This window comes from Arachis ipaensis, chromosome B1, assembly GCF_059453495.1.
Source record: "Arachis ipaensis isolate K30076 ecotype BB chromosome B1, ASM5945349v1, whole genome shotgun sequence".
Classification (NCBI taxonomy): domain Eukaryota; kingdom Viridiplantae; phylum Streptophyta; class Magnoliopsida; order Fabales; family Fabaceae; genus Arachis; species Arachis ipaensis.
In genome coordinates this window covers 36,859,602-36,878,131 of record NC_142436.1, presented here as the reverse complement: position 1 = coordinate 36,878,131, position 18,530 = coordinate 36,859,602, and the positions used below count along the sequence as shown (strand labels likewise).

The following is an 18,530-nucleotide window of genomic DNA, read 5'->3' as shown; positions in this document are numbered from 1 at the left end:
TTCATGCTTCTCTGCTGAAGTATCTCTAGAGTGTTCGAAGGGTTTGTTCAGCTCTTCCTCAGTCCTCCTATCACTTATAGTGACCATCTTGCATTCTTCCCATCTTACTTTCTTTGCTTCACCTCTCGGGTTTTTCTCTGTGTCACTTGGGAAGCTGTCAGTAGGTTTGGGAATCTTCTCAGAGAGGTATCCCACTTGAAATTCCAGCCTCTTAATGGTGTCTTCCTGGTTTTTGATATTGGCTCGCACTTCCTCCTTGAACACCTTGTTTTCTTGGATTTCCTTACATACGCCTTCAAGTAGAGTCTCAATCATTGAGAGTCTATCTTCGGATGATGGTGAGTTGGGGTTGGAGGGATGAGAAGGGCCATTTTGGTTTTGATATGGATATTGAGAGGTGTTGTTAGGTGGGTGCTGATATGATCTCTGTGTGGAATATTGGTGAACTGCATTGTTGTTGGAGTTGTGACGTCTCTGATCTTGGCCTTGATCTTGTTGAATTCCCCACCCAAAGTTTGGGTGGTTCCTCCAACCAGGATTATAAGTTTTGGAGTATGGATCATGGTTTTGCCTAAGTAAGTTTCCAATGTAGTTGGCTTGTTCCTGATCATCCTCTACCTCTGCATTCACTCCTTCTTGGGCTGCTGATGAGGTGGTGATTACTGTTACTTGGTTCCTTTCCATCTTCTTGGTAAGGTCAGCCAGCTGCTTGGTGATCATCTTGTTTTGGGCCAGCAGTGCATCTACATTGTTTAGTTCTATCACTCCTCTAGTGTTGCCTCTTTCAGAAGCATAGAAGTAGTCATTCTCAGCTACAATCTCAATGACATCTATAGCTTCTTCAATGGTCTTCTTCTTGTTCAGAGATCCCCCAGATGAGTGGTCTACTGCCTTCTTTGATTCGTAAGAAAGACCTTCATAGAAGATGTGTAACTGCACCCATTCATTGAACATATTTGGCGGGCACCTTCTTGTCAAGTCCTTAAACATCTCCCATGCTTCATATAGAGTTTCACCATCTTGTTGCCTAAAGGTTTGTACCTTAGCTCTCAACCTGTTGATTCTTTGAGGAGGATAGAATCTTGCCAAGAATTTGTTCACCACATCTTCTCAGGTTGTTAAACTCTCCTTCAGGAAGGATTTCAGCCATTTAGATGCTTTATCCTTGAGTGAGAAGGGAAACAGAAGCAGTCTATAGGTGTCGGGATGAACACCATTAGACTTCATAGTATCACATATCCTTAGGAATGTGGTTAGATGTTGATTGGGGTCTTCTTTGACACTTCCTCCGAATGAACAGTTGTTCTGAACAAGGGTGATGAGTTGTGGCTTTAGTTCAAAGTTATTGGCATGTATGGTTTGGTTTTTGGATGCTACTTCCACAGTTTCCTGGGTTTGGATTTATGTAAGATCCCAGAACTCTTCTCTTTTGCTCAGCATGATGCACTGGACCTTCTCTGTCATGGTTGTGAGCTTCTTCTTCATGATGATTCTCCATATTCTCATCCATGTCTGGTTCAAAGTACTCTTCCTCTTCCTCAGCACCAACAACTCTCTTTCCTCTTGCTTCCCTCCTTAATCTAAGGAAGGTCCTCTCAGGTTCAGAATCAAAAGACGTTGAAGCCCCACTTCTTCTACCTGTCATACAACCAACAAGGCCAAAGCAAAAGGGAGATAGAGAGTATTCTTGTTAAAAATGCTGTTAGTGTGAGTGATGCAATATATCAAACAGTTAGTGGGTTAGTGAACTGAATTGTAACAAATAAGAGAACACCACAAACGGGTAGGGGTAAAAGGAAGAAAAGAACTGAAACTGAAAGTAAATCAATCAAACAGAAATTAAATCAAACAAAAGAAAAATTCTCAATCTAGTTACCCACCAATTTAATCATTGTTGATACAAAATCAATCCCCGGCAACGGTGCCATAAACTTGCTGCACGGAAACTTGTCTCTCAACAATTTTCCCTCGGCAAGTATACCGAATTGTCGTCAAGTAAAAACTCACAATAGAGTGAGGTCGAATCCCACAGGGATTGATTGGTCAAGAAACTTTAATCAGAGGAATGTTCTAGTTGAGCTAAGCAGAATTTGATTTGAGAATTTCAGGAAATTAAATGGCAAAAAAGTAAATGGCAGAAAATGTAATTGCTGGAAATAAAGAACTGAATGTAAATGATGGAAAGTAAATTGTAGAATCTTAAATGGGGAATGGGGAAGATGAACATAAAAGTAAATGGCAGAAAGTAAAGAGAATGGGTAAGATCAGAAATGGGGAGTTCATTGGGCTCAGGAGATGTTATATTCTCCGAATCAAGTTCATTTTCATCTCTTCCTCAATCAATGCATTCATTGATCTCCTTGGCAATCTTAAGTGATTGAATTCCAATTCCTTGGTAATTTAATCTCTTAAATCTTGATCAATAGCCAATTCCTTGGTCTAATTGCTCATGAGAAGAGATGAAGTATGGTCACTGATTATACCACATGTATTTCCAAATCAAAGTATTGAGAGAATTATATGTCACTATATCCGTCCAAACCCCAATTTGGTCCAACATGAGAAAGCATTTCTAGCATGATCTCTTCATTCCTCTTACAAGGTTCCGAAGAGATCCAAGTATGAATAGCTTCTTTTCCAAGACAATTACCCAATTGGATGAAGATTGAAAGCTTTCTAGTAAAATCAAGAGAAAAGAAAGAAGAAGAATAATGAAAACTATTATTGATCCATCAAATTACAACAGAGCTCCCTAACCCAATGAAAGGGGTTTAGTTGTTCATAGCTCTGGGAATGGAAAGCAAAGATGGAAAATACATTCTAAAAGTTAAACTAGAAGTTACAGAGAAAGTAAAATTATACAGAGAGTAGTTCTCCCAATGCCAAAAGTTCCCTTACTAGTTCAAAACTACTCCTATATATACTACTCTTCTGATCTTCTAGTTGGCTCTTCAAGTCTTGAATATGGGCCTTTGGATCTTTAGTTGAAGCAGTTGCAGTCTTCAGTGGGCTCAGCTTTGCTTGCAGAGAAAGTGTGAGTTAGGCAAGGACGTTAGTTAGGACGTTAGTGGTGTTAACGTTAAGTGAAAATGTGGGTTCGAGAACGTTAGTGACGATCACCTTTTTCACTAACGTTCCTAACCCAAGATGGTCCACGTTAACTTCAACGTTAGTGGCACTAACGTGACCACTAACGTTGCCTCTTGGTCCTTCGCAAACGTTATTGGCATTCACCTTTTCCAATAACGTTTGCTTGTTGCCCTTCCTCCCTACGTTAGAGTCCACGTTAGTGTAGCTAACGTGACCCTTAACGTGTGCATACCTCAGCTTTGAGAGCGTTAGTGACACTTACCTTTGTCACTAACGCTCCAAACGCCCCTTCTCACGTTAGTGCCTCACGTTAATTGTATTAACGTGGCCACTAACGTGGTGGTGATTGCCATCTCCAACATTAGTGACAAAGGTAAGTGTTACTAACGTTGGCTCATCATTTCTTTCCTCCACGTTAGCTTCCACATTAATATAATTAACGTGGCAACTAACGTGGCTAATAGTGGCTTAGTCCAATGTTAGTGACAAAGGTGAGTGTCACTAACGTTGGCGCTTCTTTGTTCCTTCCACGTTAGAATTCACGTTAATGTAATTAACGTGACTCTTAACGTGGCTAAGTGTGCCCCTTTTTCCAACATTAGTGGTATTCACTTTTACCACTAACGTTGGAGCTTTACTTCTCCTCCACGTTAGCTTCCACATTAATGTAGTTAACGTGGCAACTAACGTGGGCTATGATGGTTCACGAAGGTGTTATTGGCGATCACTTTTCTCATTAACGTTGCAAGCTAGCTCCCATTCCACGTTAATGGTCACATTAGTTAGACTAACGTGGCTATTAACGTGGCATCTTCCTTGCTTCCTTTGTCCTGAAATCAAGCAAGTAAAGTGCATCAAAGCTAGGTTCTAACTCATGAGATCATGCATCATCCATTTTATCATTCAATTCATGCATAATTCTCATAAAATCATATAAAATTCACAATGTTTGCTTGAATCAAGATGTAAGTGATTATCTACCCAAAACTTGCTTATTAACTAAGAAAATGCATGAAACTACCCTAAAACAGTAAAGAAAAGGTCAGTAAAACTGGCCAAAATGCCCTCGCATCACATTGTCCTTTTGAATTGAAAATTGCATAAGAAACTTATGCGAGAGATCATCGAAACTGGAGACCGACCTTGGGGGAGGCCATCGAACCACTTTATTGCTGCCTTTGTCCGGGTTGTCGGAAAGGCTTTGCAGCACGTAGCATCAGAGGCGTCGGCTAAGTACATCCGACTTTTGAAATTGCTCAGATGATGCTTTGGGTCGGTGGTCCCGTCGTATAAGTCCATGTCGGGGTTTTTAAAGTTCCTTGGAACTTTTACCCTCATGATGTCTTCACTGAATGGATCTTCTCCCCCCAAGGGAGATTCTTCTCGGTCACTGCGAGAGCTCTTACCTCGGATATTGGATTCTAACCTCAAGAGCTTTTCTTCAAGCTCTTTTTGTCGTTCAACCTCTTTCCTTAGGTTTCTCTCCACTTCCCTCTGTCGTTCCAGTTCTTGTTCCAACTGTTCTAATCGTCCATGGTGGCCGTGAAGTAGCCCCAGGAGGTCGGTAGTGTGAGGTTGTCCCCCCTTTTCTCATTCGTGTGCTTCAGAGGGGATCTCCTTTGAATATTTTACCCCTGAGAGGCCTTCTCTGTGCTGGTTAGCCGCTCCTTGCAGGGTGACTATAACTCTGTCATTGTTACCAGTGTCTTGGTTTTCTAGCTCAGATTTGGACGTGGTGTTTCCGTCTTCATTTAGATCGTCCACCATCATGTGTTGATCTCCTATGTCCCCGGCAATGGTGCCAATGTTACGTAGGTAACCTGAGATAGGTGGATTGGGGTTGAAGGATTGGCCCAAGCGTCAATGGAAGGTGGTCTCCGACTTGTTCATGTTCGGGAGCCGCAAAGCATGATCTCTAGAATCCTGCTCCAAAGAGTAAGGATAATAAGGTTAAGCAGCTAGAAACAATGTTACTTCCAAAATGCATCTCTGTAAAAATAAATTTTACAGGTTTATGGGAGACCATATCCAGCCAGTTTTTATCACAATAAGCACAGAACAATATACTTTGGTGCTTCTACAGCAAGAAGAGTGGTGCACGTTTCCATTAAATGATCGACTCTTCAACAATTATAAATCAAGTTAAAGTCAAAAGACGACGATGACCCAAAAAAGCTGAAATGTTAGATATCAATAGATCAAAACACAAACCCCCTTCTAAGTGCTATATATATATATATATATATATATATATATATATATATATATATATATATATATATATATATATATATATATATATATATATATATATATATATATATATATATATATATATATATATATATATATATATATATATATATATATATATATATATATATATATATATATATATATATATATATATATATATATATATATATATATATACCTAGTGAAGGTCATTGTTGATAAGATTTCTGGCTGGATAAGTATCAATGCCTTGAAGCCTAGTTAGCCAAGAACAGCTACACATATTCATACATACATATTCATTCCCTTCATATGCATACAAGTTAAAAGGCATGTCATGTATATGTATATATACCTTTTCTTTATCTCTGTTGTTAGCTTTGGTTGTTTCACAACTGAGTTTCCTCTTCTCATAGAAAGCTTTCTTGTACTCTTCAGCTTCTTTTATGATTTGATTATTGATGAGCGGATAATTTATACGCTTTTTGGCATTATTTTTAGGTAGTTTTTAATATGTTTTAGTCACTTTTTATTATATTTTTATTAGTTTTTAAATAAAAATCACATTTCTGGACTTTACTACGAGTTTGTGTATTTTTCTGTGATTTCAGATAATTTCTGGCTGAAATTGAGGGAGCTGAGCAAAAATCTGATTCAGGCTGAAAAAGGACTACTGATGTTGTTGGATTTTGACCTCCCTGCACTCGGAATGGATTTTTTGGAGCTACAGAAGTCCAATTGGCGCGCTCTCAATTGCTTTGGAAAGGGCTTTCCAGCAATATATAATAGTCCATACTTTGCTCAAGGATAGACGATGTAAACTGGCGTTCAACGCCAGTTCCATGTTGCAGTCTGGCGTTAAACGCCAGAAACAGGTTACAAGTTGGAGTTGAACGCCTAAAATAGGTTACAACCTGGCGTTTAACTCCAGAAACAGCCCAGGCACGTGTAAAGCTTAAGTCTCAGCCCCAGCACACACCAAGTGGGCCCTAGAAGTAGATTTCTGCACCATCTATCTTAGTTTATTCATTTTCTGTAAACCTAGGTTACTAGTTTAGTATTAAAACAACTTTTAGAGATTTATTTTGTATCTCATGACATTTTTAGATCTGAATTTTATACTCTTTGACGGCATGAGTCTCTAAACCCCATTGTTGGGGGTGAGGAGCTCTGCAGCGTCCCGATGAATTAATGCAATTATCTCTGTTTTCTATTCAAACACGCTTGTTCCTATCTAAGATGTTCATTCGCGCTTCACTATGAAGAAGGTGATGATCCGTGACACTCATCACCTTCCTCAATCCATAAACCTTGTCTGTGGTATTCCGAGTAGGATTTAAGGATTTAATGGCTGTGACGAGCTTCAAACTCGCGATTGTTGGGCGTAGTGACAGACGCAAAAGAATCAATAGATTCTATTCTGACATGATCAAGAACCAACAGATGATTAGCCGTGCTGTGACAGAGCATTTGGACCATTTTCACTGAGAGGATGGAAAGTAGCCATTGACAACGGTGACACCCTACATACAGCTTGCCATGGAAGGAGCCTTGCGTGTGTGAAGAGGAGTACAAGAGAAAAGCTGAAATAAAGAGGACAAAGCATCTCCAAAACTCGAACATATTATTCATTACTGCGTAACAAGTATTTATTTCATGCTCTTTTATTTATCTGCAAATTCAACTGATAATTATAATTGGTATCCTGACTAAGAGTTGCAAGATAACCATAGATTGCTTCAAACCAACAATCTCCGTGGGATTCGACCCTTACTCACGTAAGGTATTACTTGGACGATCCAGTGTACTTGCTGGTTAGTTGTGCGAAGTTGTGAGAAATAGTGATATTAACATTGACATACACAATTTCGTGCACCAAGTTTTTGGCGCCGTTGCCGGGGATTGTTCGAGTTTGAACAACTAACGGTTCATCCTGTTGCTTAGATTAGGAAAATTTTGTCTTTTGAGTCAGAGTCTTTTACTTTCTTTTCAAAAATCTTTCAAAAAATTTTTATTTTTCTTTATTAATCTGTGATTTATCTTTTAGTCTTTTATTATTGTTCTTGTTAAAATTTTAGAATCCTTATTTCCTTTTTCAAAAAATTTTCGAAATTTGATTTTTTTTACTAATAATTGAGTTTTTTTTCTGTTTGAGTTTAGTTTTACATTTTAAGTTTGGTGTCAATTGCATATTTTATATTTTCCTTTAAATTTTCGAATTTGTGTCCTTTGTTTTTCCTGGATCTTCAAGTTGTTCTTGTTTAATTTTCTTGTTTGATCTTTAGTTTTTTTTTTTGTTCTGTTTCTTTTCTTGTTTTTCTTGTGCTTTTTCAAAACATTAGCTTTCAAAAAAATTTTATTCTTAGTTATCAAAAATACTTCTTCAAAACAAGTGTTACATTTACAGCTCAATTGGCTAGAGCGTTGGTCTATGTTCTTGGTAATTGGGTATCTTCTTTTTAAAATCTTTTTCAAAAACAATTTTTCTTTGATTAAATCTTGTGCCAAACCTTAAGTTTGGTGTCTTCTTGTTGATCTTTCTATAATTTTCGAAAATTTTATTGTGATTTTCTAAAAATCTTAAGTTTGGTGTTCTTTCTTCATGTTCTTGTTGTTCTTGTGAGTCTTCAAGGTGTTCTTGAGTTTTCCTTATGTCTTGATCTTAAAATTTTTAAGTTTGGTGTTCCTTGGTGTTTTTCCTCCAAAATTTTCGAAAATAAGGAGCATTAGATCTAAAAATTTTAAGTTGTGTGTCTTCTGTGTATTTTTCTTTTTCATCATAAAATTCAAAAATAAAAAAATATCTTCTCTAACTATTTTTGAGCAAATTTCAAAATTTTTTCAAAAAAAATTCAGATTTTTATTTTAAAATCTCTATTTTATCTTATCTTAGTTTTAAAAATTTCAAAATTCAAATTTTTTTTCAAAAAAAAAATCATATCTTTTTCAAAATTTTATCTTATCTTATTTCAAATTTCAAATTTCAACTCTCAAAATTTCAAAATTCAAATTTCAAAATTTAAAATTCAAAATCTAATTTTCAAATTTAAAAATTAAATCTTTTCAAAATTTAAATCTTTTTCAAATCCTTATCTTATATTGTTGACTTTTTCGAAAATTCAAAATTCAATTTTCAAATTTCAACTTTCAAATTTCAAATTTTCAAATTTCAATTTTCAAATTTTCAAATTTCAAATTTTAAATTTCAAAATTTAATTTTCAAATTTAAAATTTAAAATTTCAAAACTTTTTAATTTAAATTCCTTATCTTCTCTTACCTATCTTATCTTATCTTTTCTAATCTCAAATCTTAAAATCAAATCTTTTTCATATCTTTTCTTTATTTTATTTTACTTTATTTTCTTACAAGTATCTTTAATTTTAAGACATATCTTTTTCAAAACTTCCTAACCAATTTCTCTCTCTTCATTTTTTTTTAAAAATCCTCACCCACATCTTTTTCAAATCTTTTTAATTAATTAATTTAGTTTTCAATTTTCTTTTATTTCTTTTACTTCTAATTTTTGAAAATATAGTCAATTTTTCATTTATTTTATTTTATTTTATTTTATTTTAATTTCGGTTTTCAAAAAAAAAATTATTTGCAATCCGCATCATCTCCCTTTCTCCATCATAGACCTAAGTGGAAATGAACAGTCCAGAAGGACTCTGGGGTCATATGCTAACCCCACTACTGCTTCATATGGGAGCAGTGTCTGTATACCCTCCATTGGAGTTAGTAGCTTTGAGTTGAATCCTCAGTTCATTATCATGGTGCAGCAAAGTTGCCAGTATTCCGGTCTTTCACAGGAAGAACCTACAGAGTTTCTGGCACAATTTTTACAAATTGCTGACACAGTACATGATAAAGAAGTAGATCAGGATGTCTACAGATTATTACTATTTCCATTTGCTGTAAAAGACCAAGCTAAGAGGTGGTTAAATAACCAACCTAAGGCTAGCATAAGGACATGGAAATAGCTGTCAGAAAAATTTCTGAATCAATACTTCCCTCCAAAACGGATGACACAGCTAAGGCTGGACATCCAAGGCTTTAAACAAGGAGATAATGAATCTCTTTATGATGCCTGGGAAAGATACAGAGAGATGCTAAGAAAATGCCCCTCTGAAATATTTTCAGAATGGGTGCAGTTAGACATCTTCTATTATGGGCTTACAGAGAGAGCTCAAATTTCTCTAGATCACTCAGCTGGTGGATCTATACACATGAGAAAGACAATTGAAGAGGATCAAGAGCTTATTGATACAGTTGCCAGAAATCAGCATCTGTACCTAAGTAGTGAATCTTCCATGAAAGAAGAGGCTAAAACATTAACTGCTGAACTCAGTCCTGCAGAACAAATTACTGAATTCAATCAGCAATTAGACTTTCTAACAAAACAGCTGGCCGAATTCAAGGAGATACTACAAGACACAAGAATAGCTAATCTGAATATGGAAGTACAGTTGAAGCAAACAGAACAGCAGTTATCAAAATAAATAACGGAAGAGTGCCAAGCAATTCAATTAAGAAGTGGGAAAACATTAAATACTTCACTTCAAGGCAGCAGGAAGCCAAGAAATGAACAACCTGCTATCCAAAATCCCTCTGAGGATAGTAAGAGCCCAGAGATGAATAACTCTGGCATTCAAACGCTAGGAACAGGCAAGGAGCTGGCGTCAAACGCCCAATGGAAGCTCAGTTCTGGCGTTCAAATGCCAGAAACAGGTAGGAAGTTGGCGTCCAACGCCAATCAAGCTTCCAACCCTGGCATTCAAATGCCAGTGAGGGATCAGACACACACAAGTGCTGATAACAACCCCTCTAAAAAGGCTTTCCCAACCACTTCTGTAGAAAATAAACCTGCAGTAGCCAAGGTTGAGGAGTACAAAGCCAAGATACCTTATCCTCAAAAACTCCGCCAAGAGGAGCAGGATAAGCAATTTGCTCGCTTTGCAGACTATCTCAGGACTCTTGAAATAAAGATTCCATTTGTAGAGGCACTTGAGCAAATACCCTCTTATGCTAAGTTCATGAAAGATATCTTGAGTCATAAGAAGGATTAGAGAAAAATTGAAAGAGTTTTCCTCACTGAAGAATGCAGTGCAGTCATTCTGAAAAGCTTCCCAGAAAAGTTTAAAGATCCCGGGAGCTTTATGATACCTTGCATATTAGAGGGTAATTGCACCAAGGCAGCTTTATGTGATCTTAAGGCGAGCATCAACCTAATCCCTGCATCCACTATCAGAAAGCTTGGCTTGACTGAAGAGGTCAAACCAACCCGGATCTGTCTTCAACTTGCTGATGGCTCCATTAAATACCCATCAGGCATAATTGAGGACATGATTGTCAAGGTTGGGCCATTTGCCTTTCCTACTGACTTTGTAGTGCTGGAAATGGAGGAGCACAAGAGTGCAACTCTCATTCTAGGAAGACCATTCCTAGCAACTGGACGAACCCTCATTGATGTCCAAAAAGGAGAGATAACCTTGAGAGTCAATGAGGATGAGTTTAAGTTGAATGTTGTCAAAGCTATGCAACATCCAGACACATCAGACGACTGCCTGAGCGTTGATATTATTGACTCCCTAGAGGAAGAGATCAATATGACTGAGAGTCTCGAATCAGAGCTAGAGGACATTTTTAAAGATGTTCAGCCTGATCTGGAGGATTCAGAGGAATTGAAAGAGCCTCTGAAACTTCCTCAGAAAGAGGAAAAACCTCCTAAAACTGAGCTCAAACCATTACCACCATCCCTGAAATATGCATTTCTGGGAGAAGGTGACACTTTTCCGGTGATCATAAGCTCTGCTTTAAATCCCCTGGAAGAGGAAGCACTACTTCAAGTGCTAAGGACACACAAGACAGCTCTTGGGTGGTCCATAAGTGACCTTAAGGGCATCAGCCCAGCAAGATGCATGCACAAGATCCTATTGGAGGATGATGCTAAGCCAGTGGTTCAACCACAGAGGCGGCTAAATCCAGCCATGAAAGAAGTGGTGCAGAAAGAGGTCACCAAGTTACTGGAGGCTGGGATTATTTATCCTATTTCTGATAGCCCCTGGGTGAGCCCTGTCCAAGTTGTCCCCAAAATGGGAGGAATGACAGTGGTTCATAATGAAAAAAATGAACTGGTTCCTACAAGAATAGTTACAGGGTGGCGCATGTGTATTGACTATAGAAGGCTCAATACAGCCACCAGAAAGGATCATTTTCCTTTACCATTCATAGACCAGATGCTAGAAAGACTAGCAGGTCATGATTATTACTGCTTTTTGGATGGCTATTCAGGCTACAACCAAATTGCAGTAGATTCCCAGGATCAAGAAAAAACAGCATTCACATGTCCATCTGGAGTATTTGCCTACAGAAGGATGCCATTTGGGTTGTGTAATGCACCTGCATCCTTTCAGAGATGCATGCTCTCTATTTTCTCTAATATGGTGGAAAAATTTCTGGAAGTCTTTATGGATGACTTCTCAGTATATGGAGACTCATTTAGCTCCTGTCTTCATCACCTGACACTGGTCCTGAAAAGATGCCAAGAGACTAACCTGGTTTTAAACTGGGAAAAATATCACTTTATGGTGACTGAAGGGATTGTCCTTGGGCACAAGATTTCGAACAAGGGAATAGAGGTGGATCAAGCTAAGGTAGAGGTAATTGAAAAATTACCACCACCTGCCAATGTTAAGGCAATCAGAAGCTTTCTGGGGCATGCAGGATTCTATAGGAGGTTTATAAAGGATTTTTCAAAAATTGCAAAACCTCTGAGCAATCTGCTAGCTACTGACACGCCATTTGTGTTTGACACAGAGTGTCTGCAGGCGTTTGAAACTCTGAAAACTAAGCTGGTCATAGCACCAGTTATTTCTGCACCAGACTGGACATTATCATTTGAACTAATGTGTGATGCCAGTGACCATGCCATTAGTGCAGTACTAGGACAGAGACATAACAAGCTTCTACATGTCATTTATTATGCTAGCCACATTTTAAATGATTCCCAAAAAAATTACACAACCACAAAAAAAGAATTACTTGTAGTGGTTTATGCCATTGACAAGTTTAGATCATACTTAGTAGGATCAAAAGTGATTGTGTATACTGACCATACTGCTCTTAAATATGTACTCACAAAGCAGGATTCAAAACCCAGGCTCATAAGATGGGTGTTGCTTCTGCAAGAGTTTGATATAGAAATAAGAGACAGAAAAGGGACAAAGAATCAAGTAGCTGATCACCTGTCCCGGATAGAACCAGTAGTAGGAGCATCCCTCCCACCTACTGAGATCTCTGAAACCTTTCTGGATGAGCAATTATTTGCCATTCAGAAAGCTCTGTGGTTTGCAGACATTACAAACTATAAGACACAAGGTTCTCCTTCTGTAACCATGGAGAGGAAGCATGAAAAGCTTCTCTCAATACAGAGTCAAACAAAACCCCCACATTCAAACTCTAAGTTTGGTGTTGGGAGGTTCCAACCTTGCTCTGATTATCTGTGAGGCTCCATGAGAGCTCACTATCAAGCTATTGACATTAAAGAAGCGCTTGTTGGGAGGCAACCTAATGTTATTTAATCATATCTATTTTATTTTCTTTTTGTTATTTCGTGATTTATTAGGTTGATGATCATGTGAAGTCACAAAAACTACTAAAAAATCAAAAACAGATTGAAAAACAGCATTGAAAACAGCACACCCTGGAGGAGAGCAGTCTGGCGTTTAAACGCCAGAAACAAGCATCTGCCTGGTGTTAAACACCAGAAACAAGCTACATTTGGGCGTTTAACGCCAGAAACAAGCAGCAGTCTGGCGTTAAACACTAGGATTGCACAGCAAGGGCGTTTTACACGCCTAATTAGAGCAGGGATGTTAAGTCCTTGACCCCACTTGATCTGTGAACCCCACAGGATCCCCTCAGGATCTGTGGACCCCACAGGATCCCCACCTACCTCACCATTCCAATTCAAACCATTCCCCTCCCATACCCACCCATTCACACACCTCCTTCTCCTCCACTTCTCCTTCTACTCCCTTCTATCTTCTTTTGTTCGAGGACGAGCAAACCTTTTAAGTTTGGTGTGGAAAAAAGCGTTGCTTTTTTGTTTTTCCATAACCATTTATGGCACCTAAGGCCGGAGAAAGCTCTAGAAAGAGGAAACGGAAGGCAGTTGCTTCCACTCCCGAGTCATGAGAGATGGAGAGGTTCATCTCAAGGGCCCATAGTTCAGTGGTAGAACATTTGACAAGGAAGAGACATAGAGGAGCTCAAGAGCACCATTGATTCTTCAAGAAGAGGAAGACGCCACCCTCACTAAGGTGGACCCGTTCCTTAATCTCCTTGTTCTTATTTCTCTGTTTTTCGTTTACTATGCTTTATGTTTATTTATGTTTGGGTCTTATTACATGATCACGAGTATCTAAGTGTCTATGTCTTAAAGATATGAATGTCCTATGAACCCATCACCTTTCTTAAATGAAAAATGTTTTCTGAAAAAGAAAAAGAAGTACATGAATTTCAAATTTTAAAATAGTTTAATTATTTTGATGTGGTGGCAATACTTTTTGTTTTCTGAATGAATGCTTGAATAGTGCATATGTCTTTTGAATTTGTTGTTTATGAATGTTAAAATTATTGGCTCTTGAAAGAATGATGAAAAAGGAGAAATGTTATTTGATAATCTGAAAAATCATAAAAATGATTCTTGAAGCAAGAAAAAGCAGTGAAGAACAAAGCTTGCAGAAAAAAAAATGCGAAAAAAAATGCAAAAAAAAATGCAAAAAAAAAAGAGATAGCAAGAAAAAGAAAAAGCAAGCAGAAAAAGCCAAAAGCTCTTTAAACCAAAAGGCAAGAGCAAAAAGCCAATAGCCCTTAAAACCAAAGGCAAGGGTAATAAAAAGGATCCAAGGCTTTGAGCATCAATGGATAGGAGGGCCTAAAGGAATAAAATCCTGGCCTAAGCGGCTAAACCAAGTTGTCCCTAACCATGTGCTTGTGGCGTGAAGGTGTCAAGTGAAAACTTGAGACTGAGCAGTTAAAGTCGAGGTCCAAAGCAAAAACAGAGTGTGCTTAAGAACCCTGGACACCTCTAATTGGGGACTTTAGCAAAGCTGAGTCACAATCTGAAAAGGTTCACCCAGTTATGTGTCTATGGCATGTATGTATCCGGTGGTAATACTGGAAAACAGAGTGCTTAGGGCCACGACCAAGACTCATAAAGTAGCTGTATTCAAGAATCAACATACTAAACTAGGAGAATTAATAACACTATCTGAATTCTGAGTTCCTATAGATACCAATCATTCTGAACTTCAAAGGATAAAGTGAAATGCCAAAACTGCTCAGAAGCAAAAAGCTAATAGTCCCGCTCATCTAATTAAGACTGATCTTCATAGAAATTTTTGAAATTCATTGTATATTCTCTTCTTTTTATCCTACTTTATTTTTAGTTGCTTGGGGACAAGCAACAATTTAAGTTTGGTGTTGTGATGAGCGGATAATTTATACGCTTTTTGGCATTGTTTTTAGGTAGTTTTTAATATGTTTTAGTCACTTTTTATTATATTTTTATTAGTTTTTAAATAAAAATCATATTTCTGAACTTTACTATGAGTTTGTATGTTTTTCTGTGATTTCAGGTAATTTCTGGCTGAAATTGAGGGAGCTGAGCAAAAATCTGATTCAAGCTGAAAAAGGACTGCTGATGCTGTTGGATTCTGACCTCCCTGTACTCGGAATAAATTTTCTGGAGCTACAGGAGTCCAATTGGCGCGCTCTCAATTGCGTTGGAAAGTAGACATCCAGAGCTTTCCAGCAATATATAATAGTCCATACTTTGCTCAAGGATAGATGACGTAAACTGGCGTTCAACGCCAGTTTCATGTTGCAGTCTGGCGTTAAACGCCAGAAACAGGTTACAAGTTGGAGTTGAACGCCCAAAACAGGTTACAACCTGGCATTTAACTCCAGAAACAGCCCAGGCACATGTAAATCTTAAGTCTCAGCCCCAGCACACACCAAGTGGGCCTCAGAAGTGGATTTTTGTACCATCTATCTTAGTTTATTCATTTTCTGTAAACCTAGGTTACTAGTTTAGTATTTAAACAACTTTTAGAGATTTATTTTGTATCTCATGACATTTTTAGATCTGAATTTTATACTCTTTGACGGCATGAGTCTCTAAACCCCATTGTTGGGGGTGAGGAGCTCTGCAGTGTCCCAATGAATTAATGCAATTATCTCTGTTTTCTATTCAAACACGCTTGTTCCTATCTAAGATGTTCATTCGCGCTTCACTATGAAGAAGGTGATGATCCGTGACACTCATCACCTTCCTCAATCCATGAACGTGTGCCTGACAACCACCTCCGTTCTATATTAGATTGAATGAGTATCTCTTAGATTCCGTAATCAGAATCTTCGTGGTATAAGCTAGAATTGATGGCGGCATTCATGAGAATCCGGAAAGTCTAAACCTTATCTGTGGTATTCCGAGTAGGATTCAAGGATTGAATGGCTGTGACGAGCTTCAAACTCGCAATTGTTGGGTGTAGTGACAGACGCAAAAAAATCAATGGATTCTATTCTGACGTGATCGAGAACCAACAGATGATTAGCTGTGCTGTGACAGAGCATTTGGACCATTTTCACTGAGAGGATGGGAAGTAGCCATTGACAATGGTGACACCCTACATACAGCTTGCCATGGAAGGAGCCTTGCGTGTGTAAAGAGGAGTACAAGAGAAAAGCTGAAATAAAGAGGACAAAGCATCTCTAAAACTCCAACATATTATTCATTACTGCGTAACAAGTATTTATTTCATGCTCTTTTATTTATCTGCAAATTCAATTGATAATTATAATTGGTATCCTGACTAAGAGTTGCAAGATAACCATAGATTGCTTCAAACCAACAATCTCCATGGGATTCGACCCTTACTCACGTAAGGTATTACTTGGACGACCCAGTGCACTTGCTAGTTAGTTGTGCGAAGTTGTGAGAAATAGTGATATTAACATTGACATACACAATTTCGTGCACCAATTATGCATCTCCTTTTCCTTTTTCTCCTTTTCCTCAAGATGGATTGCATTTTGACTGAAGCCATGGAAATTATTATGCAATCAGAAGAAATAGTAAACGAGTAATGTTTCATCATTGCCTTAATTGGAAAACAAATCACTAACATTTACATCCTCTCTTTCAATCAATCCAATTCAAAAATTATCATAACTTCATCAGTTCATAACAAAATCAATGCAGCATATCAGAAACTAGAAGAACCATCGTACGGAACGCATAACTTGCATTAAAACACATGGAAAAAAATAATATATATGAATCTAACCGTTGCCAAGAAAGTTCAAAAATGTTTGAACAGTATAACAAATACTAACCTCACTCTGAAAAGGAAACACAGAAAATAAGTTCTGCTCTTTTCCATCTCTCTCAGGAAATTCATCAAACACATGGCAAGCATAACAATACTGAAGCGAGACAATCTCTCAAGCATGTTCCTCCAACAACAATAACAACACAATTAACAGGGAAATTGAAATTGATACCTTGAGAAGCTCATTGGCTTCAAGTGTCTCAATGAAAGAGGTTGCAACATTGGGGGTAACACACAACAGATTCTCAACAGACTTAACTAATTAAAGTACACATCACAGATTCTCAACACATGCTGAAAATAGAATGTTTTAGTTTCACCTAGGAGCAAGCCATATAAACAATAAGATGAAAAGGAATTCGAAAAACCAATCTTGATTGGGTATTTAACTTCCCCCCTAGCATTGATCATCTTTACAGCTTGCACTACCTCTACAACATGTGTAAATAACCAAACTTGTAAATGCTCACCTCCTCCTACATTTTATAAAATTCAAGAAAGAAAAGAGGAAGAAGAAGAAATTAAGCACAAAATAGAAATTGAACAACTTAGCAGAGAAGAATTAGAAGAAGAATTAAATTCCAGATCTCAATCACAACCACCACAGCACCAAGAAGGATCAATAGATATTACAGATTAACCAAAATTACATCATATGGATATAGAAATTAAAACTTCAAGAATTCAACGATCTTCCTACCATAATATTAGTAACTACTTTTCAACTACCCACTTCACTTCACTATAGATGAAAAGGTTTCCTTAGAGTAGGTTCTCGATTCTCCACTGACTGCAATCTCTGTTTGAGATGAAATACTTCATACTGTGTGTACAACAAGAAAGTGATGTTATGAATGATACAGTTAAGGCTAGTAATCAATACAAATAGTTATATTTATACCTATAGTTGGAATGCCCTGACTCTCTCTCCAGCAATCACACCTCTGGTTGAGTGCAGCTCCTACAAAAAAAAACTCAATCAGCTGATTACTACAATTTAATGATGTTATAATATATTGTTATAGGATGAAGGTATGCAAATCAACAAACTATGCAATCAACAAGAAAATTATTATTGGATGATGGAAAATAAATCGGTAATTGGGGTTAATAGTAACTAGTTGAACATTCTAATTTAGAACTGAGCATTAGCACAAGACATATGTATCACTGAAATATTTAGAACCTTGATCCACCATAGTCTAAGGCGCTAGCCAACGGGTGAGGATCCAGTTTGATTCAGTGATGCCAACCATTGAAGCTACCAGCAACCTCCACAACCTCAGCATCACAACAGAACTTGAGTTGAACCTAAAAATATAATGGAAAATAGTGCCAAAGGTTAATTCATCAAAAAAGTTATGCACCACTATATAGAATAAAAAGAATGGCTTAAAAGAAAAATGCAATGACTGCTTTTAAAAATAGATTAAGAAAAAAAAGTAATGAATATGCAACTGTGTAATAGAGAACAAGCCTATGAGAAGCAAATTCTTGGACAACCAAGTGTAGACTCTGAAGAAAATAACATGCCGACACAAAATAAATATACAAGGTAATTATTGATCAATAATCAACCAAGGTTGACATATAGCAGGTATACCCATGATGTTCATAATGATGCCAGAACCAAGGGAAAGAAGCACAGTTTCAGCAATTCCAAGAGTAGCAGCAAGTGCTAAAGAAGTTGATATTGAAGGAATACGCCTCTTGCTTTGGTATTTGCCACCAAAATCTAGATGATACCAAAGTGGAACAAAACCTTCAGTAGAGGCATCTAAAGAAGGGAACCTATGACCATGTCTAGA

General features: G+C 37.5%; 1 non-coding gene across 1 annotated transcript; it reads left to right on the top strand.

Annotated features, from left to right (window-relative positions):
* The first annotated feature begins 949 nt into the window (after nt 1-949).
* LOC148576226 (small nucleolar RNA R71) lies at nt 950-1,056 on the top strand. Its single transcript, XR_015903639.1, has one exon. It is a non-coding gene; the product is annotated as a small nucleolar RNA R71 (small nucleolar RNA).
* The last annotated feature ends 17,474 nt before the right edge of the window (nt 1,057-18,530 follow it).